At 35.1% G+C, this 23,736-nt stretch overlaps 1 pseudogene; it reads right to left on the minus strand.

The window, feature by feature from the left end:
• LOC114078858 (src kinase-associated phosphoprotein 2-like) overlaps nucleotides 1-23,736 on the minus strand; it is a 168,050-nt pseudogene that overhangs the window by 15,542 nt on the left and 128,772 nt on the right.

Raw genomic sequence — 23,736 nt, forward strand, 5'->3', positions numbered from 1 at the left:
GCAAATATGTGTTATTCTTAGCTGAAAAAAATCAAAGTCCATAGTTGGATCTGGATGGATCTCTACCTTGATATAACTTCTATAATGCTTTTTATATACAAATGTCATTTTTACCCTAAGTGGCATTAAGCAGCTATATAGGATCATTTACTTTGTAAATTCAATAGCCACTTAAGATCTCTTCCTTCATAAATTCAACAAAAATGTCTTCTTGTCAAGAAGTAATTAATATTAAACGTTAAAGCTCATCAGTTCTCAGGAGAGAGGATATTAGGCACCTCCCATGGAGCCTTGCCCACGGTACATATTCAGAATTTTGTTTATTTAACTTGAATTAAATTTATAAATCAAGTACCTATAATTAAGTACCTATTGTAGTATCTTTGTAGTGATTACTTATGGCTAAGAATTCAACCTCTAGCAACACCAAGTTGAAACAAACTTGTTTTTCCCCATTTGCTCAAAGGGACACACTATTTGCAGGATGGAAAGGCTGGAGTTGGAACATCTTCATGGATACAGGAGACAAAGCTTTGGGCCTGTGAGAACAGACAGCTGCAAGTGAGACCCCCCTCTGCCCCGCCATTCCTGGGTAGCCACAGGAAACTTTTTATCTTTTCTCAGTTCCAGAAAATGTTGGTGATGTTGGGGTTTCTGTGAGAAATCAAAACTCCAACTCCATACAATTGGAGGTCCAAATTTACGTAACCTTCAAGTGTGGTGTGCCCAAGCCAAGAAATTCAACATAAAAATTGTGAAACCCCCAAGGATCTGGTAGAAATAAATGCAGAATCATGATGTAAGGGGAGCAGGTTCCAGAACCCATAGTGTAAAGTAGTCCCTAGGGACAGGGAGAAAACCCTATAAGCTCATGTCATGTGAAGCTAGAAGAAGAATGGCCCAGTGGCCAAGCTAACAGGCAATTCCTGTGAGGCCAGCTCTAACAGAAGTGAACACCGAACACTGTAAGAGCACAGGGGAGGGACACAAAATTAAGGGAAAGTTCAAGGAAATGCAAATCATTATTTTCATAGCATTGCTAAGCTAGAGATGCAAACCATATATTACATGAAGCTGGTCTCTCTGCTTTCACCCAGTGAAGAATGGAACCCATGTGAATATTTTCTGGGACTTTGGACCATCTGGTTTTTAATATCTCAAGCAATGGGGTTTCTTCTACCACTTCTTTTGGAAAGTCTTTTTTCATTGTTTTGAAACAAAAAAAAAATTCTTATTTAAATGTTAAGGGGATTTAAGAGTTGCTTTTAAAAGTAATTTAAGAGTTGTTTTTAAAAGTACTTTTTAAATAATTCTTAAATCCTTTCATGTATATAAATTCCCCTTTTTCTCTGTAAAATTGAATAGGTTCAATCTGGCCTCTTTCAAATATACCAATAATTACCCCATCCAAACCTTTTTTTGAAGGGCCTTTGTTTAATAAACTCCTTTGCCTTAATCATTTCACTTTAATCTTCAGAATGCTCTGCAGGTGTTCAGAACCACATACTGCCTGCTGGGAATGAGCAGCATTAAACAAATAGGCCCTTTCAGTTATCTCACCTACTGTTTGCACCTCTGGTTCTTTATCAGCTTCTCTTTGTTACCTTCTCTGGTTACCTTTTCATAACTATTTCTTGTTATTTGTTACATTTCTTTCTGCTTAACAAACTCTGAGTTATAGTGGTTAACATCTGTCCTTAGTGTCCAGCACAGTGCCTGGCATCAAAACTGCCTCATTAATATTTGTTGCATGAATACAGGAAGTGCTAATACTAAAAAATAAATTTTTTTGCTTTTCTTATTTCACTTTTTCTGTCTTTCTTTTCAGTTCATTTTTTAGAATTTTAGTTGATCTTTTCAGAATACTTTGAAATGAATTCTGAAGTAATAATAAGGCTCAGAACTCACATGTATATCAACATGTTTGGAGGTTACTATCTTTTATGCTTAAGTCTTTTTTTTTTTTAAGAATTTAAACTTTATTTTATTTATTTGTTTTTATGTGATGCTGAGAATTGAACCCAGTGCTTCACCTGTGCTAGGCAAGTGCTCTCTCACTGAGCTACAACTCCAGCCCCTATGCTTAAGTCTTAAACAATATGGGGATAGAGGATATTTTTTTATGGGTGTAGATGACCTTCACCTTGACCCCTTAACTGGGTTAAGTTTTCAGGAAAAACTGAGATGTCGGGTAATTTCAGGAGAAAAAGAGGCAGATCAGGGAAATAAGCTGAGGTTATCTGGTGAATGAGTATAATAGACAATGTGAAATCAGGAGCAGGACTCACAAGCAGAGGTCTGTGGAAAGGAGTAAACTTAATTGAAAGAAAAGATGTGGAGAAGGGAAATGCAGATTAAAGTATGCCACGGTTGGTATTAGGAGTGAATAAAGTGAATCTTGACCACAGCCTTCCTCTTTTTCTAGGCCTGTCCATGACTCCTCTGTGTCCACAGAATCACACAGTAGCTTGAGAGATCATTTTTAAGTATTTTCCCAGCATTTATCCAATCATTGGCTATTAACCTCCTTTTACCATACTTTAAGCTGCTTATGCAACTTTTCATATCTGAGATTATTTTTACACAAAACATTCACCATTTGCTTACTGGTTACAGTAAGTTCTGCGATATCTATCTTCGCAGATGTCAGCTTTTCAAAGTCTTCATTATGATCCTGTGCTCTTTAGATCTACATTACCTATGACCCTTAATGAATGAGTGGGAGCTAAAGGAACATGCCATTTCCTGGGAAATGTCTCGCTTGAGATGACTGGCACTCCATGGGGAGCTAGGAGCTCAGTTGGTCCTGTTGCTCACAGTACATGATCTATCTTTAATGGTACAAAATGTTGATGATATTAGAGCTTTTCATCACTCAATGTATTATGTTTCATTGTGGTGAGCCGTTCCTATAGACCGTGGCCGCCATTAGAAGATGGCGCCGGCTTCCACTGTGGCCTGTGATAAACAACTCCTTTTTTGGAGAGTTGGCACGTAATCCTTTATCACCCTATGAGAAAGCTCCACGTGGCAGCTTTGCATTGGGGCTTGAGATGCTTTATTAAGGCTGGGAGGGGCATCCAAGAGGGAGAAGAAGAAATATCAGGGACCTGAATAAACTGCTGAAAGAAGATTCCTGAGTTGCGTCTTCCTTGCGGGCAAGGGGTCGCGACATTTCATAACCTTATTTATTAGATACTATGCTCACTGGAATGGTAATGTTAGATTTTAATGAAGTTCTACTTCAATTCACCATCGATAATACAATGTTTAGTAATTCTTTTGGGATTCTTCAATAATTGATGTATTATTAAGAAAACAATCACCATAGAGAAGATTTCTCTTAATTTGACTGATGGGATTTTCTAATTTTGCACTACTCAGGTATTAGTTATTGAATTCTTAGGAGCAAAGTATTAGTACTGAATTCTTGGGTACTTATGTAAAGGATATGCCAAGAAATAAAAGATTTGAATCTTTAGGGGCTTGTAAATATAATCAAGATAAGTTATAATGATCTACCCATTTGCTTTCTTGCCAAATAATCACATGAAAAGTGAAATTTGTAAAACAGGAGATATCAATATTAAAAATGGTCATAAAGTCCTAAGAGGTTAATTCTCAGATGAATGGTGCTGCCAAAGTTTAGAGAGGCAGAGGTCACTTCATGCTGGGATGTGCACAAGAGGCTTTTCTGGGGAGTTGGGATTTGATCTAGGAAAGTGGGAAGAATCTGGCTAGAAACTGAACAAGAGCATTCCATGAAGATAGGAAGGTGTGACCAAAAATGTGAGGTTTTAAAAGGATGGAATGCCTGCAGGAGAACAAAGAACTAATTAGCTTGTTGAAACAGAAGATGTACTACACAGTAATCAGGACTAGGCTAGAATGTGAGACTCTGTCACACTGTGGGGAAGACCTCTGGATGCCACAGTTAGGAATAGGTGCTCCATGGGCACTGGAGAGCCACTGGGCATTTTGGAGCAGCAGAAAAATACGACTTAAGAAACTTCGGAATTCTTTTTCTTGAAAATATTTTCCCCTTAATTCAAAAATTAGTAACTGGTTTTGAAGGTTTTGAATTCTTTTATACATGGTATCTCCAAGCATTTAGATAACGTTCTGGATGTGCCCAGAATGATGCTGGAGAATATGATATTATCATACCATATTCTCTTATTCTATATACTGTACTGTGTTGGGTATTATGCCATCTTGTACTCATAAAAATATCATACTATGCCTAATGAAGATAGAGAATCTCAAGGGAATTCAGATTTTTTTTATAGAATGATCATGAGATTTCTTAGTAGATTTTGAGTAAATGCTGTATTTATACTAATAATATAGAATGGTATAATAAATACACAGATCTATACGGGTATCTTTATTGTTGCTGATGTGGTGACTATAAAGGTTCCACAGAGGTGTGAACACAGAACATTACACTTTAAAATTGCCAAAAGTGATACAAATTTTAATCAGCTTTTTTTCAAAATAGTTAGATTTCATAAACCTGATTGTATAATTAAATTATGGCATATTTGAGGACAGGTGCTATTTACCCACCATCATAGCATCTATACTATACCTTATAAATAGTAACAGATTAGAAAAAAAAAAAAAAACAGTAGTGATGGTCATGGACAGTGTGGATGGAAAAACAAAAAAAAACAACCTGTTTTATCCATAATTATTGGGATTTATGTCCTTGAACTAATTCTTTAACTCAGCACACTGATTTAGAATAAGGCACCAAGATAAATCACAGTGCAGTATCAAGGATTAGTGAAAGTTCAGTCTGTCTGGAGCATCAAGGGTTTGAGCAGCAGACTGGAATTTGGCCTGGCCAGTGAGTTTGAACTTGGTCCACTAGGGATTAGGGATCCAAAAAAGTTACTGAACAAAGGATTAATATGAACATGCTATTTATTCTAAGATCAATCTCTTGGTATTGTGTAGAATGGATCAGGTTTGGTTGAAGAAAGAGAAATAGATACAGCCTCAGGAAGTGGGGAGAGCACTCAGGAACACTTGTTGATCCAGGTGAGAAATCAATAAACTTGAGTGAATGGACAGCCAGAGATGGATGATATCTTAGAAGCAGGATCAGTACTAACTGGTAACTGATCTGATTGGGGGAAGTGAGGTGACCAAGGAAGGAGTCAGGATGGGTTTAAGGTTCTTTAATGTTTTGTTTTTTTTTTTTAATCTGGAATGACTACTGATTCTATTAACAGAAATAGAAAATAAAGTAGAAAGCTGTATTTGTAAGGAAGATGGTGAGTCTGATCTTAAATATGAGTATGACATGATAGCATATAGTTACTTGAAATGAGGCCAGGGCTCAGAGGAGAGGCCCAATGTGAAGATGAGATATGGTCAGTATGCCATCTTCCTAGTGTCTTTTTAACATATGTGACAGTGCATGTTTACTTGATGGCTAAGAACAAGGTGATTCTTACCAAATTTCTATTGAGAGACAATAAACTATTGGTTAAGCAAACTTGACCTCCAGAGTCAGAATGCCTAGGTTGGAATTCCAACTCTGCCATTTCCCAGTTTGTGACTCTATGTAAGTTGAGTCTTTCTGTGCCTCAGTTTTCTTACCCGTAAAACAGAAATAGTAATAGTACTGATACCATAAAGTATATAAATTATTAAGTGAGATAATACTTAGGAAAGTACCTGGCACATACGGCACATAATAAGGGTTAACCCTTACCATTAAAATTATCATCATATTATCTTATGCTCTTTTGATGAGCTAGCTTCCCAGTGAAGATCTTCTACTTTGCTCTAAAGTATGCATCTACATGTAGTGGTACTTGAAGGTATAAAGTTGCCCAGAGAAAGAACGTATAAAAAGAGAAAGAGCTTTCCAAATACAAAATCTTCATCACATTAAAGCACATCATAATAAACGGTATTTGATGTATGTGGGAAATCTCACGTCATTGTACACATGAGCCTCACTTTAAAAATTCAGTGCAGGTTTTTCAAAGTGTCAAGTATACACACGGGGCTGTGATTCTGTCCTACAAGGTCTTGCTTTACCTGGCTCCAGCGTCCCTTCCCAATCTCAGTTTAACCTCTCTCTGCCTCGCAGCTATGCTATCTGTCTGTGTCCTGAACACTCCAGCATTGTCCAGCCTCGGTGCCCTGGCAGTTGGTGTTCTGTGCCTGAAAAGAATTTGCTTGGCTTTTTTTTTTTTTTTGCATTGAAATGTCACCTCTTCTCTGACTGCAGAATATAAAATGGTCACTCCTTCACCCATCATCCTCTTATCTTCCCTCACAGCACTTTCTACAATCTGTAATTATCTTAGTAGAGACCACATCTGCCTTTTCATGCTTAAACTCCCAACACCAAAAACAGATTCTGGCATGCTTTCAATAAATATTCATTGGATGAATGAAATACATAATAATAAGACTGTCTGATGTGAAGAATAATAAGAACCTAAGGCAAAATAGAAACAAAAAGTTTCATTAAAGAAATAAAGAATATACTGGAAAATGAATAATTTGAAATAATCAGAATCAGTAAGCATTAGGAAATCTAACATGCTGAGATGTTTATGTACAAATATTATACGTACCAAGAAAACAAACAGGGAAGGCAACAGGAGGACCAAAGGGGTGGCCAGAAAGGCTAAATTTCCAGAGATCAAGGTGAGACGCACTACTAGTGATTGGGGGCGTACTGGTGACTTCTGCAGGAGCTGGTTTAGTTAGGGATCAGGACAGAAAACCAAACTACCAAGGATTCCTGAGTGAGCAGGAAAAGAGAGGAGACAGGGCACAAAGAGAGCTCCCAAGACTGTGTGTGCTAAAGAAAGCAAAGTGAGGTTGTAGTTCTGTGAACTGTGATCACGAAAGTGGAAAGAGGTCCAGACAAGCAGGTAGGGGATTCAGGATCTGGTTCAAAGACAGCTTGAGAATGCCACTCGGACTCTGCAACTTAATCTCCTCGTTCTTCTATGAGAAAACATTTTCTAGCCCATCTCAACTTCTGGATAAGGAACAAAGGGGCCAACAGATAATAAGTAGCTATAAGGAGCTGTCATTTCCTTGTAAGAATTCTAATGAAGTTCTAAGAAAGAGGAACAGATCTATGAAATAATGTTTTCTTTGAAACAAAATCAAGGTAAAATTTCACTTAGGCTTAATTAAATTAGATTGGATTTTTTCCCACTCTGTTGAAAGCTTTGCACCACTCAACTGAGTACTTGTGAGGCCAGATATGAAGAGTGCTTATATTTATCACTGACATTTTGTTGAACTTGTCCATTCTTATTAATCTTTGCTTTAAAGTAAGCAGCCAAGTACTCTTAGGAAGTTGATATTCCCAGCTGACCTATCTGCAGAAATAGTGAAGCTTGATACTCTCCTGCTGCAGTCTGTCTTTAGAGATGTATGTATTTGCACACGAGTGTGTGTGCACATACGCACACGCACTTGTGTATCTAGGACCTAAAAAAGCAATTAAATTTTTGTGAAGCTACCTCAAATTTTATCATATTCTGTCTTCCAAAAACATACAGGAGTTAAAAGCAAAAGTCAGCTATGATTTGTTTATTCTGCTTGGGAGGCAAATCATATCTACAGAATGAAGACTCCAGTTAAAATGTCTGATATGAAGGTAGTGAGAAGCTGGGCCTTTGAACTAATTGTTGAGGTTTCTTGGTGGCAAATGATATTAAGTTTTGTTCTGACACAAAACCTGCAGTGTGGATATCTGACCTTCTGGCACAGTGTTAGGATTGAAGAATATAAGGTTCACAAGAAAAATCTTAATAATACAGCCCCATTAGTGTAATTTTTCTTCTTGCTTTATAAATGTCAACATTTTTGTCTGATTAGTGGGTGACATTTGTTAACCTTCTGCTTCAGATGTTTCAATACATATTCTGGTTCTCCAAGCAATATAAATATATGTATCTAAAATTTAGAATTCAGAGGATAAATAATCCAAACCATCAATAATTTCTAGTGAATCTATTGGGTTCTTTTAAAAAAGCAAGTCTGATCCTTTTTTGGTAGGGTCCTTTTCTCTTGGTAAAGTTTCTATTTCCTTCTTTTCTCTTTTTACACATTCTTAGTGTACTTACAGTTGCTTTCCAGATTGCTCTCTCATATCCAGTTCTTGGGTGATTAATTCTCCCATTTGGCTTATTCATCACTGTAACCCCCCTAAATACAGTTTAAAGCACAATGCCAAAAGTTTTTATCTGTACTATTTTCATTCTCGTTCAGAACTACACATTTTGACATTTCCACTGCAATTTTTTTTTCTTTTAGCTCATGAGCTATTTAGGAGTTTAATTTTAGCCTCCAAACATAGGGATATTGAGGTATTTTTAATTTTCTTAATAGAGTTGTCTCATAATGAAATTTCATTATAAAGAATATAGCCTGTATGATAAAGGTTCACTGAAATTTGTTAGGATTTGTGATTTATGTGCCGTCAGTTTCCATGATTATTCTAATGTGTACTGAAAGAACAGAAATTCTCCACTATTTGTAAGGCTGATTTTATGTGTTTTTAAATATATTAGAACAAGGTCACTAATTTTGTGGTTAAAATCTTCCATATTCTTACTAATGCTTTGCTTCCGTGGTCTACCAGGCTCTAAAAGTGGTATGTTAAAATTTCCTACTATGACTGAGGATTTGTCAAATTTGTTTTCAAGTCTTTGTATTATTGATTTAAAGCTTATATTTTATATTACTGATTTAAAGCTTATTCTTTTACAGATACTATGTAGTATTTTATAATCTTACCATTGCTATGTCTTAAAGTACAGGATTGCTATAGTAGCTTTCTATAGAAAGGATTGTCTGAAATATTTACTTCCCTTTCCTTGCTTTGAAAATTTCTATGTGGTTTTTATTTCAGGTCTAACTGCTCTAAGAAGAGTACTTCTAGATTTAAAAAAAAATGCCCAATGTGATAATTTCTTTTAATAGATTGATATAATCAAATTACATGTATTAGAATTACTTTTTATAGTAAGTCTTATATTTTTGTCATATTTTCTCTTTGCTCCTTTATTTCCCATCCCCTTCCTTCTTTGGGGTTAAAAAAATTCTTATGTAATCACTTTTAATATCCCTTCTATTGCTTTGGGTAACTTAAAATTGCATTTTTAGTTCTAATTTTAAGTTGTGAATTTTTAAAATGCAATTCCTACTTCTACATTTCCCAACAAGGACAAAAGCTACTACTCATTTCTTCTTTTCTTCCTCCTAAATAGGACAGTATTTGAAAGCTTTTATTACCTATGCCTCCATCTTATTCTATGTAACTTTTTAATTGTTGGCTGAATTGAGTTAAAATCAGGCTCATTTAGAAATAAGCAATAGATGAAGTTACTGACTCACTTTAACTGTTTGTATGTTTACTGCTGTTTCTTGCACCCTTCTTCTGTGTTTACTCTTCTGGCTGAAACATATAGTAAGGGGTGGAGCTGGGATTCAAAAGAATGTACATTTCCCTGCTAAGTCCCTGCTCTAGATCTATGACCTACTAGTCATAGACAGAGTGAAAGGTATTCTGGGTGTATGGGTGGGGGAAGTAGAGGTAAGACGGAGCGGAGAGGAAGAGGGAAGTGGATAATGGCTTGAAAGAAAGTGCGATGACTATAAGACACAGGCTAGTTTTGAAACTATCTGCTGGAGCACAGGATTCCTATGCCAGAAAAGCGAAACAGCAAATTCATGAGACATGAATACAGTATGTATCATAAGATATAAATAAACATGAAGAATTAGAGGTAGTAAGTCAAGGCATGGGACAGAAAGGGGTAGCGACACCCTTTCGAGGCCTGTGTAAGGATGGTGAAGTAGATACAAAGCCTGACACATAGTAAGTGCTCAAGAAAATTTATAAACTAAAGGAAATTAAAGCAAGGAAGAAAATAAGGATGGAAACAGAAAAAGGTGAAGAAAGTGAAGAAAATAAGTGAATGAGGAAAGACAAAGTAATAAGAAAGTAGGAAGAAAACCAAAGGAAAAAAAATTTTAAAAGGGCAGAAGAAAGTAAATACAAGGAAAGATATCATTTTGCTTATTTGTGTTTATGTATTTGTATATTTTTAATAGGCAAAAGAAAAAAGACAAAGATTCATATCATACAGTTAGCAATGTTTACTTGGGTAAGGGCAACTTCCATTTTTTTCTTTTATGCTCATCAGCAATACTTAGTTTTTTTCTAGTATGTACTGGTTTAAAATTTAAAAACAGGTATATAGAGACAACTGTTTTTAAATACAGATATATTTTTAAATATAGACATGTACATATCTAAAAATCAAGACTTGACAATAACAAAAAAGACATGAACATAGAGTCATAAACAAGTAGCTTCTGTGGCTTGCAAGTCCACTCAAGTGTGTGACCCTCTTCATGGAGCAGCTTCTGTGACTCCCAGGCCACCTCCAAGGGCAGAGGACCACCTCGAGTGAACTGAAGAGCTAGTCACTTCAGTTCCCATAAAGAGTTTCAGTTCTTCTATAGCCACCTGCCAAATCCCAGGTAGCCCTGGACCTTCTTAGCCTTGTATTCCCCCAGGATGCCTGATTCCCTTTATTTTACCTCATTTTTTATATTTTTGGTATCGGGGACTGAACTCAGGGTCACTAGACCACTGAGTCCACATTCCTAGCCCTATTTTGTATTTTACTAAGAGATAGGGTCTCACTGAGTTGCCTGGTACCTCGCTTTTGCTGAGGCTGGCTTTGAACTCGCGATCCTCCTGCCACAGCCTCCCTAGGCACTGGGATTACAGGCGAGTGCCACCACACCTGGCCTGACTCCCTTTAGTTAAGGTCCAGTCCTTTGTCCACACGTGGGTCTTTCCCCATCAGCCTCAAAAAATCAACCCTATCCTAATAGTATACACCAAGTATCCAAACACCTACCATGTCAAAATAAATAAATAAACAAACAAACAAACCAAAGAAAGAAAGTTGTTTTCATCCTTCACAGACAGTAGCTTGTAAGAATAGAGAAAATGTTTCCCTACTTTTCTTTTTGTTTGCCTTTGTGGCCACCTTGGATTTTTCTCACTTCCCTAAGGTAGACAGAACTTCAACACTGTCCTGAAGGAAATGATGACAGGTAGGTCCAGCTGCTCTTTTATAACCTAGAAACATTCTATGTAAACTTTGTTTTATGTATGTAAGAAAACCTACATTATATCCATAAAATGAATAAACTCTTATCTGGAGCTTGGGTTATGAATCTGTATAACTGAAGAGATATGGATTAAAATGTGATAAACAAAAAGTTTCACAACCTCAGCCCTACTGACATTTTCGGTCAGATAATTCTTTGTTTATTATAGCTGCATCCCTGGCCTCTATCCACTAGATGTTTATAACGCAGGTGCAAGCACACACAAACATACCCTAGTTGGAACTATCAAAAATGTCTCCAAACATTGTCAAATGTATCCTGGGAGCCAAAATCTTCCCTGGGTAAGGACTACAGCTTGCAAAATGGGTCATTTTATCTCTCTACCAATGGAAATATGTATTTTTCATGCATACAGGTTTTTTAAGTTTTAGAATGTATTAATATCATCTCCTGTAATGAAAAGAATTTTGTTTGCAATGCCAGTGGCAAAGTAGAGAAAAGCTATGTGACAAGCAAAATCATATTCTGAAATAGGTAACATAAAGAACACTAAAAACACAGCTACATTCAGCAAAGATAAAAATATAAACATAGTATATGCATGCATTGACCCTTAAGTTATGAATATTTTCCCTATTTTTAAAATAACTTCAGATAACCCTCAGCAGAGTTTGGAACTGAAACTATCCAAAAATTTTACTCCAAACTAGTTATACATTTGGGAAAAAATATTTACCATACTATATATTTGGATACAATATCACCATAATAACTTTATAATTCAGTACCATTGTTTAAGAAAAAATGCTGGCAGGCTGCCTGTACTAACAATATTAAAATGTTGAATATATGTGTTTCTGTGAAGGTTAACAGACAATTTCCATTGTATCCCAAAAAAGGAATGAGAAAAACTGGTGAAGTTAGAACCTACTATCATAACAATGTTAATACCAGATACCAGATCCCTATTACCTTGACATCTACTTGGTAATGTGAATGATAATTATTCAGGAGGAAAATAAAGCTAAAATATATTTTGAGGCTTTGTAACCATTCTGATTAGATTTGCATTTGTGCCCACCTGCTGGAAATTACTTCAAATTTAAGTTACTCAAACACTATTCTTTTTCATGTACATATAATAGTTTCATTGAAAAAAAGCTATAGTTGCATTTTACTTTTTATTCCATTTTAGATATATATGACTGGACTGAATATATTTAAGTGTAATTGAACAACCAAAGGATAAAAACATTCTTTTCTACCTCAGATAGTTCAATCTGTCATTGCAATTAAAAAAAAAATGAATTCACACTTAAAAAAAATAGGTTAATGGAATAGAAATTTGTCTTCCTGCTTTCTGCTGCCCTCTCTCCTCCAGCCCACCATGCCAGAAGACATTTCAAGTGCAATTCCCCTGAAAGCTGTAGATTTAATAGGCTAATGGGTGGTTACTACTCTTGTTACCAGGATGATTCTATTCCACCTCTATCTAGAAAAATCTTTTTGTTGGTGCTTCTACACAATTACCTGCCATTAAAGTGTATGTGTTGTGGTGGTGGTGGGGGTGGGGCGGGAATCCAGTGACACAGTCACTAGAAGAACAAGCTGGACTGATTTCTGTAACAATTTCCCAAGTATTCCTTCCCATTTTCAGAATTAAAAATCAGACAAAAATGCTTCTCTATAGTTTTGATGAAAAAATGAGCAATAAATTGTGAAATGCTAAGCCAAATGAACTCATTACTGTGTTACAAAATAATTTAACACACACCAATATATTAGCTCTGCAATCAAAAATATAGTGATATCACAATATATACAAACCCAATTGGCTTATGCTAATAAGTAATAAAACATAAAAAGATGCCAAAGCATTGGGGTCTTTGAAGAAAAGCCAAATACCTTCACCACTCCCCAGAAATACCATTTCCTCAAACCTTCTGACATATATATATATATATATATATATATATATATATATATATATATATATATATATATATATTCCCTAAGCACAAAGAAATCCAGAATTTATTTTTATTCTTTTATGAAGTTAGTTAAAAATTAATGAACAAGAAATTAAAGTGAAGGTGCTGTAATAAAGTTAGAATATTCTAACTGGAAAACAATTACAATGAAACTATTTACACTCCCATGGAATTATAGACATTTTTCAAGGGATATTTTGCAATACAATTTTTTAAACAATGTTTTCTTCTTCTTACTCTTGAGACTTAAACACTGAAGGTTTACTTCATTTTTTTAAAAATACACTTATTAAAGTAAGATTTGACTTTCCCAGAAAAAGAGCTTTATCATTTAAAGTAGCATGTTGACTGCTTAGATTTTTCTTCCAATACATCTAGGCCTCGTCTTTCAACTAAGAGGATAAGTTTTCAATAATATGAAATTGACAGAAAATTGTGTTGGAATGTTAGTAGTATTTAATTCTGGGAACTGAACCAGTGAGACTTCACAGATACATAGATCTTTGTACAGAACTGGAAAAATATCAACAGTTTGTCCATGGGCTCCATGCTTTTCTATTTTTACAGTTCTTATCACCTTCGCCTCAAAATTAAATTAAAACTTCACAGAAATGAAAGCAGTAAGTTTCAATTCTTATCCTGAAAGAATTTTTTTTTAATTAAAAAAAGTTACTTTCCTAGTTGTAGATACTTAAATAAACAAAAACTCTTAACTGTGAAATAACTTTAGGGGCTTCCCTACAAAAAATCCCCTCTGTAGCGGCTGGCTCAGACTTGACAAACTCGCTGAATTGTGCAGATGTTGAAGTGGCTCTGGGTTACACTGGGGAAGAAAGAAGCACCAGACATTCCACAGTTGCCTCCAAGAGCTCCCTTCCCAGGGGCACAGTTGCAGACTCTATCAAGCTCAATCACTTTGTACAGCAACTGGGGATCCCAGCCAGGGGCAAAGAAATCCCAGAGCAGCTTAAATTTCCCCCAGTACCACAGCAAGAAGTAACACTACTTAGAGTAACCAGTTATTTCCAACAATTATGTGACCTTAGGCCAAAAAAGAATGAGAAACAACAGCTGTTGTTAGAGAAGATGTTTCATAGTTTTATATTTCAAGCTACTTACAGGAGATCTTCCTAGGGTCTTTATTATGGAAAAAAACTATGAATAGTTGATCTTTATTCTTGATGGATTTTTTTTTTCTTCAGGTAGTAGGGAGAGAATAGTCAAGTTGAAGAATCATAGAATTGTACAGTTAATTCAATAATTATAATACAGTGACCATAGGGCTTTAAAGGGATGGAATGTATATGACAGTAATATCATTTCAAAGGTACTACACTCTTCCGTTTTACCTATCTCATGAGTTCTCTCAAATATTTTGAAGACTAAAATAACTATTAATGAAATGGTCTGACTAAAAATAAACAGCCAAAGAAAATTCTTTGCTACATAAGGTAACTGATGCCATGGCAGATGTCATTTCCTTAGGATGACCAGAAAGGGAGAGCTATAATGAAAAGCTCCACCAAATATAGAAATATTCAAGCACTGTGCTAAATTACACTTACGCCTCCCAATGATATTATCCCCATTTTATAGATGAAGAAATTAACTTATAAGATCATTGAACCAATAAATGATACAGCCCAGAATTTTAATTTTTTTACTCTAAAGTCCATGATCTTGTTATTAGGATTTTACTGACTTTGTTGCAATGCCACTTGTACATTAATTCAGAACATCTTCAGTAATTTTCAAATCAACTTAAAAGGTGTATATCATGTCATTCAATTGTTCTAGTCAAGAGAAAAATAGCTTCTCTACATGAGATATTAGTTAAATCTCACCTTTTGCTTATGATTCCTTTTTCTTCTCTACTACTGACTTTTTAATGGTCAGAAAAAGGCATTTCAACTTAGAGGGTTAATGCTAATAAATTCCCCAAATGTTGTTATATCCTAATAATCCTAAATTTCAGATGCCTATCTTTTCTGTTTTAGGTTGATTCTCAAAATTGTAAGTGGATTAGCCAGTAGGTCATTCTGTGTCACACAACAGATACTGAGGCATCTGAACACTACACCAGGCCTGAGAATTTACAGTAAGAAACCTTTCATTTCATATTGATGCTAAAAATATCAGTAAAGAAGACTTCAAGCCTCAAAAGGCCTGTGTTTATAGCTCATCAGCATTTTTCCAAAACAATGGGACACACTACAGCAAGGAGGAAGAGGAGGCAGAAGTTGATGACATATGGGGTGTGCATGGAACTTCTGGTTAATGGAAGTTCCAAGATGTATAAATAAAAAATGATGTGTGAGTTGGTGGAAAAAACTGTAAGGCAAGTTCAATTTTTTAATTAAAAAATTATGTAGCATAAACAATGCTAATGAGCCAAAAGTCCTAAGAGATTAGGACTATATCTGCTTCATTTTAATGTTCCATTCACTTTTTGTAAGTGAACATCCACTCGCTTGAAATACCTCAAGCAGAACCCTTTATGTAAAATAGGGTTTTGAAGATTTTCTTTGTCCTTGTTCCTAATAGCTCACCATTTTCTACTCAAGTGTCAACTTGATGACAAATTACACACACACACACACACACACACACGCACGCATGTGCAAAAAGAGCCCAAATATCTTAAATGAATCACCAGATAATAAATACCTGGAAGTTCCTCATAAATTTCATCGTCTATTGGCTGCCCACTTGTTGGTGGGTTGTTGATTGGTAGAGGATGCTCAACGTCATCATATAATTCTCCTTTTTCATCATAGTCCTCAGGAATAATATCAGATTCCATATCTAAAAAATGTTTCACAAAGCAAATTTTAAAGGGATGCAAAAGAGGCTTTATAAATTAAATTTCCTAAATAAACACAATCCTAAAAAGTGACAGTAATATTTTATGCACACTCTTCTTCATTTAAAACATTTTTCAAGTTGATCATTTTGTACATATGTGATTTTAAAGTTGCCAACTGGCACTTATGGAAAAGATGCTTTTATATATCTAAAGCAAATAGTCTATATATTAAACCAGTCATGTTCCCTTTATCATTCTCATTGAAGTCAATAAGCTTTTGTATATGAAAACCAAAACTACTCAGTTTTTTAGTATTTTAAGACCAGGATTACATGTTCAATTGATGCTCTTACCTTGTAATACAAATTTCAGCTGCTGTACCCATTCCTCAGCATCTTTGGGAGAAGCTGCTGTAAACTAATAAAAGAACCAACAATAAGAACACAAATCACCACCGTAGAAATGAAAAGTATGTCGCATTCTTATCATTTCTTTAAGACCATTAGTAATTCTTTTCATGTCTAGTGGTACTTTTCTTGCAAGGATGCTTCTTATAATGTACAGTTAATTTTGACAAATTTACGTAAATGAAGCAGAGGATGATGGATTTGAAACTCTGATCAGCAGCTGGCAGCTGTGCAGGAAAAAAAGCTGCTTCTCTTCATCAATGTCAAAGACTGAACTGATGAACAAAATTTGCCCTTGACAATTAGAAGACACCCATGAATTTCTTTAGACTGCTGGGTATAGTTTTCTTAAAAATGCTCTTGTCAGATTCCCAACACACTATCTGACAATTAACTGGCTTTCAACTGCAATCTCAGATATATAAAACTTATTAAACATACATTCCATATTGATGCCTAGCTGATAGCTCTTGAATTGCAGAGCTGATACGTGTCTTTATCTTCATTTTCTCCCACACCCCTAAGCAATACAATATTACCACTCTAATATTTTTCCTTTGATAATTTCACTCTTTCTGCTATGTAATTCTTTTAGGAAATCATACAGCTCTATTAAAATAGATACAAAATGCTACATGTAAAGCAATTGATAAATTATATATTCACTTCCTCCTTTTCAAGAAGATATCACTTGAAGTAATCTGAATTTTTTTAAATGTATTTTCTCTTATATGAATGTCCAATGTACAAAAACCAGTATTTTTTTTTATTATTACTAACATGTCAGTGAGCGCTGTTTTAACAAACTGTTAATGTCTCTATAAATGAAACTAGAACATCTTATCAACTTAATTTCAAGGCAACACAAAAACTCCAACCTGATACATCCGTTTATCAGGAGCAGAGATTTCAAAGCAGCAATCTTTCTTTGCATCCTTCCTAAGAGTGTTATTCATTCTGACATCATAGCCATCTATTGCAAATTCACCTTTCTGTTGTTTGTCTGTTGAAGATAAAATCACAGTTAGAATTTCACTTACTACAGCAAATATAAATGTTCAGTCAATTTTCTTTTATATAGATTTTCTTTGTCAACTCTTAGAAAAGAGTAATTTTGGTCATATTGTTTTAGTAATGTAATGCTTAAATAACATTTCTACATATCATTTTTAATTCTAAAATACAGATATACTGGAGACAATTGCATCTAAAAAGGATATCTATGGGAACCAGAGATTGTGGTCTTGTTCATGAAGTGTGGATATAAGACCCTTGTATATAGGGAATATATAAGAACTAGAACTTAGAACTTGCTAGACAAACCCACTACCAACTCTGGCTCTTTCAGATTTAGAAAGTCAATGGAAAACTTGTCTAGTTGAAACTTTCTGGGTTTCATTAACCATTACCTCCTGTTACCAACCCCTTCCCACCATCATCATCAAAACAAAATATATTTTCTTAAAAACAAAACTTGGTACAAATGTAGCTCTAAATTTTAAATGCAAAGCAAAACAAAACTAATTACAAAAAAAAGCTATAATGTGAAAACAAAATACTTGGCTGGAGAAGGGTGGAAAAGTTTATAAGTCATAACAAAAATTGAGATTTATTAACCAGTCAATGCTAAACTAGTAGAAGCACAATTGAATCTAATGATAAATATTGAAAGAAAAGATGGTTGGAACTTTGGTCAGATATTATTTTAAAGACAAAATAGAAATGCAACAAAGAGTTTAGTACTCTAAAAATGAGAATAAAATTAGCTTTCCTACCTTACTTGGTTATGTCATTTTGATAGAAAAGCTGTATAGTTCTAGGTTATTTCTCAGATAAACACATGGTACTCAAAATATGAGTAGGGGACAAACTGTCTATTGTACTAGGCTCTGAGAAAATAGAGAATGATCTCATAACATGGGTAAAGGGGTCTCTCAGTTCAGTGCATCAAGGATGGAAATATATATGTGTGTGTGTGTATCTCCTTTCCTTAAATAAACTAATTTAATTCCTGAAGTAACATGTATTTTAAAAGATCATGAAGAGCCTATCATATTCAAACTATTGAATAAAAAGAAATATGATTTAGAAATTCTTGACTTAAGTCTGGACAATCTAATTGTATTTAGTCATAATTTATATATCTGAAAGACTAAAAAATTCAATTCAAAAATTTGAAGTTTGTCTACAATTAACTCTTAGAAGTTCACAAACTATACTTTTAAATTATAGCATTTCTTGAAGTGCATGTTGATATGTTTCTATGATCAGGAAAGTTTGGGGAGATTTTTGCTGAATTAAACAAAGTTAAAAAGTTTTGTGGGGGGTGAGTTCAGATTAGATCAACATGTCCTATTTGGGATCTTTAGTAGATTTACATACTGACTGAATTTCTAAGAAAAATGTTTAGTATGCATCATTTCCAAAAATCATTCATCTATGGAACCCTTTTTAACAGAATATTTTATGGATCCAGTATGCCCAAAGTCTACTCTGCAAAATATTTAACCAGAGAAACATTGAGGGGAAAATATTAAAATAATAAATTGTTAAGAATGGTTGGTTCTAAAATTCTCTTTTAAAAAACTAATTAAAGCATTCATTCTCTCATTCAACAAATTTATAGTAAGCACTTTAAACAAGCCAGGTAGCATTATAACACTTTATCAGACATTTCTTACCTTCCCACTGAAATAGACACACACACACACACACACACACACACACACAATCAATCTCTCTCTCAACAAACAGTCAATGATCCACTAGACTGCAAAAGAAATTTAATTTCCATTACAAAAATGAAAATAATCTGAGGTAATATATCAAAACCATCCAGGACAATTTTGAAAGATTCCTTTATGCCCACCCCACCCCACCCCACTCCACCAAGAAAACATGTTTTCAAGGAGCAGATATGGAGCAAGTCACTCTCCCCTCTGCCACACAAAGGTTCCATCTCTTCAGTTGCTAGGTCCATCTGATCTAAAGCCTGTGCTTTTTTCCTCTACTTTAGGTCGAAAATTCTTATCAGTGTAACACATGAAAGTGGAAATGCATAAGGAGTGGTAGTCTACATTTGGATACGTAAAGCTGGTTCTACAAAGACTGAGTTTAGAAAAACCACGGGGAACAGGAGACCTTCCTGCACTAGATTTTTAGGAAGCAATAAGATCAGGTGACCCTGATTTATACTAGCAGATACACCTTATACAAAATTCCCAGGAACACATTATAGAGCCATGCAGCAGATCTTCCATTAAAGTCTAAGAAGAGAACCAGAGAGAAACCATGAATGCTATTTATTATAAACATTACAGATTATACAGACAGGCCATTGTCCCAGGATAGGTAAAAGAAGAAAAGCAAACTAGCAGACAGGTGTCAGAAAGATATAATACAAAAAAATGTAAGATTTTGACATGTAGAAATTATAAATAAAGTAGGAGAATCAAAGTAAACTTTAGCCATTGTTTAACATGTTTGTTTCTTTTGGGGGTTTTTTGTTTGTTTTTTTATTTTACAGTACAAGGCATTTTGACATACTGACACAAATGGAGCACAATTCTCATTCCTCTGGCTGTACATGGTGCAGAGTCACTCCAGTAGTGTAATCACACATGTATATAGGGTAATAATGTCTGTCTCATTCTACTGTCCTTCCCATCCCAATAGCCCTAACCCTCCCCTCACTTGCTTTACATCTTTTATAAAAGAAAAAATTCACATACAAGTTACAAAAGAGATAAAAGATGAAGTGACATAACATAAATAAAAAGGGCTGAGACAGGTAGAGATTGAAGTGAAGTCAGCAAAGCAAGGGAAAAACTATATAAAGGAATTGGAAAATGCAGTAGATAAATAAATGATGTATTAGAAGTGGAGTGATAAAAAGTAAAATTGACATTGCTGAAAACCAGATCATGTATACCTTGAAAAGCTCACTTAGCCTATAGGAAAACAAGTAAAAGAGGATAGGGAGAAAAGGTAATACGATAGACATGGAGGACTGACAAAAATACAACATAAGGAAAAAGAGTGTTCTGGAAGATGAGTAACAAAACAGTGCCAATAATCAGACGTAACAGAAGAAAACTTCATTCTGCCAAAGACAGACCCAAGTCTGCAGAACAAAAGATGCTGTTGTTTAACCAAGTGAAAGTAATAAAAAAGAAACTAATACTTAAACCTACTTGCTTGATTGGGGATAAAGAATCACATGAACAGCCAAGTGGGGTAGGGTGTGGGACCAGAAATGTTAAACAGAAGGAAATTCCTAACTCTTCCTCAATAGATTTGTAAAAGCATATTCATAAAGTAGCTTAGAGAGTCAAGGGTCCTATGTTTTTTCTCATATGTGTAAGGTAGAGAGGAAAAAGGAAAAGAAAAATGGGGGAGGGAATCTCATTAAAATAGAAGGGAGATCAGTAGAGTAGAAGAAAGGGACCAGGAAGAGGCAGGAAGGGAGTGAAAGGGGAAGTACTGGGGAATGAGATTGGCCAAATTATACTGTTATAGCATATGCATGTATGAATACAAAGCAAAAAATCCCACCATTATGTATAATTATATTGCACCAATAAAACTATGAAAAAAGCATACAGTATGCAAAGTGAAAAAAAAAATTTAAAAAAAAATAAAGTAGCCATATTTCCCATTAGTCAACATGGTACAAGAAGTCCAAGGCATAAAATGGGAGACATGGCTATAATAAGACCTGCTCTTCTCCCTCACATCAGCTTCACTTCTGGGCAGAGAAAATTTCAACATTATATGATTATCCACAAAAATTTATATATACAGGTTAGTTCCAAGGGATTTTCTGAGATTGTTTCAAGAACATCTGTTGATTTGACACAGATTGTTAAAACCAGTTAAATTCCAACTGAATAGGAAACAAGGTATCTAGGTTCATTTACCTATAACTGTGAAAGACTAATAAAATAATTTATCTTAGTGAACTTCACACACAGCAGAAGCTTATTCCCTTAAGTGCCAAAACTTTTAAAAGTTTTAGTCATTGTGATGGAAATCTCTCTAAAATATATACTTCCTTAACTTCTCAAAATATGTGTTTTAAATGTAATTCAATGTTTCCTTGACAATCTAGCAGTTTCATTTTGAGTATTAGTTTTTATAGTACGCTATAACACACTGATGTCTGCCAGATGTTTGAGCTGTTGGCCCCCCTATTAAATTTTCCTTGGCTTCTACTTCACATTTCAACTTTGCCTCTATCCTATTGCTCAAGCTCAATGTCTACAGAGCTGGAGGCTGCCAGGAGAAACTAGAATGAAATCCATTACGTCAGTAACTTAATTTTACACAATTCTAATTCAGTATGTTCCAAGGTAAAACCAGTTGGTTCCAATCTCCTCCAAAACATAATACACGAGGCTAATGACAAAAGATTTCCTTCTACTTGTCCACTGTCTTTTAGGTTTACAGCTGCATTATGGATTTTTTAAGCTTCCAAAAAGACAACGCACATTTACCAAGCTCCTTTCATATGTCAGGATCTTAATATAATACATCTCATATGTGCCTTGTGACAGAAGGTATATATTATATCCCAAACACTGATGGGAAAACAAACCTTAACTTAACCAACTTATAGTCAAACAAATGGTTAAGTGGTAAGAACTAGGACTCTAAGCAACTGTGATACTAACCATTTCACATGGTTTCCTAGAGAGGTGTTTCCCAAAGTATATTTCAAGAAATCACTTATCTTGAATGCCTGCTAAAAATGCAGAAAGGGCTACCACTCTGCACTTGCTATACAGGAATCTCTAAGGGTGGGTACAAGAAACCAAATTTTAGCAAGCATTCCAAGTGATTTTGATACTAAGATGTGAAAAACCACTGTCCTAGACAGAATACATGATTTATGAAGTCACATAAAGAAAATAAGTATTATCTTACATTTCTTCCTATAACTTGGGTCAAACTTTCTCAGCTTCCTTTATGGGCTCCTCTACCTTTTCCTGTTTCTTAAACAGCCATGATGTGTTATGTTCTAAATCCTGCTCTTTTCTCACTTTACAGAGCTCCCTGGGCAATCACATTTAGTTCTGAGGATTAAATTCCTATCAACATGGCTGTGACTCATAATTCTCTATATTTAGTACAGTTTCAAGACTATATATCCAAATCTTCATCTATGAGCTATACGTTTCCTCTTTTGAATGTCCTTCAGATACAATGAACAGAACACACTCAAAAAGAAGATCATATCTCCATTCTCAACACTTGTGATCCTCAATTCCTATGATATTTCTTGTAGTTCCCATCTCAATAATTAATACTTCCTTTAACTCAAGCCCCCAAACAGGAAAACTGAGTACCATTTTTTATTTCCCCTTTTCCTTCACCAGGTGCCCCTATGCTCCCCCAAATACCCACTGCCACCTAACAAAATCCAATCAGTGCTATTTTTCTTACAAATATACTTGCTTTTTCCCTTCTTCATTGGCCCTTAGAAGATATGTTTAGAAAAACCACTCTCATTTCATTTTAAATACATCAACTATTACATCATTCCAAATCCTTTATGACCCTTATAAGTCATATGTATTTATCAACTGGGACTCCCCAGCACCCAATCTTTCCTGTTTTTGTCCTGAGATTATTGGGTATGGGGCCTAGATTCCCGCCACAGTAGCGGGAGAGTGGATCTTCCCTGTTCCAGGTCAGCAAGCAGATGTTCCAGCCTGGAACCTCAATCTGAAGAGAGTAACAAACCAATCAAGAACATTCAGAATCCATTCTGGTGGCAAAGATACTTGCCAACTGGTGGCAGTCAACAGTGCAACATCACATGTCCTGGCACAGCAAGGCCAAGACCAGCAGTGTGTTCCAACCAGACTCTGCAGGGACTGTGCTAAAATTCCGCCACCTTGCTCCTCTTGGTTCTCGCTTACTTTCTGGCATGGTTGTTAGCTTTCCCATCAATTCTGCCTAAAGGCTGATACTCTCCTAACAGTTTCGTCTTCTGCATCAAGTTGGTTTCTGCTGTTGGTTTCAAGACACTAACTTGGCACAATGGCTAGTAAATAGAAAGCCATGCACTGTTCAGCCATGATACTTTTATTTAAGAAGGTCGTTTCCCTCAGTGAACAACTCATATTATACTTGTAGGTATGAAAACTGATTAGGAAGGAAGAGGAAAAGATGTCCCTTGACACTAAGTCCTTTCACTAAACATTGTCACAACTGACACAAGTAGTGGTAGGACCTCATTTAAAGATAAATGAACATTTTCCTTTTGTTTGTTCAGATCACAGAAATACAAGTGCTAATGCTTGAAATATACTTTTTGGTGCTTTGAGTTTGACTGTGAGGAGATACCAGATTACTAAATGAAAAATATTATGAGCTATCTATATAT

This window comes from Marmota flaviventris, chromosome 13 (assembly GCF_047511675.1).
Source record: "Marmota flaviventris isolate mMarFla1 chromosome 13, mMarFla1.hap1, whole genome shotgun sequence".
Taxonomy (NCBI): domain Eukaryota; kingdom Metazoa; phylum Chordata; class Mammalia; order Rodentia; family Sciuridae; genus Marmota; species Marmota flaviventris.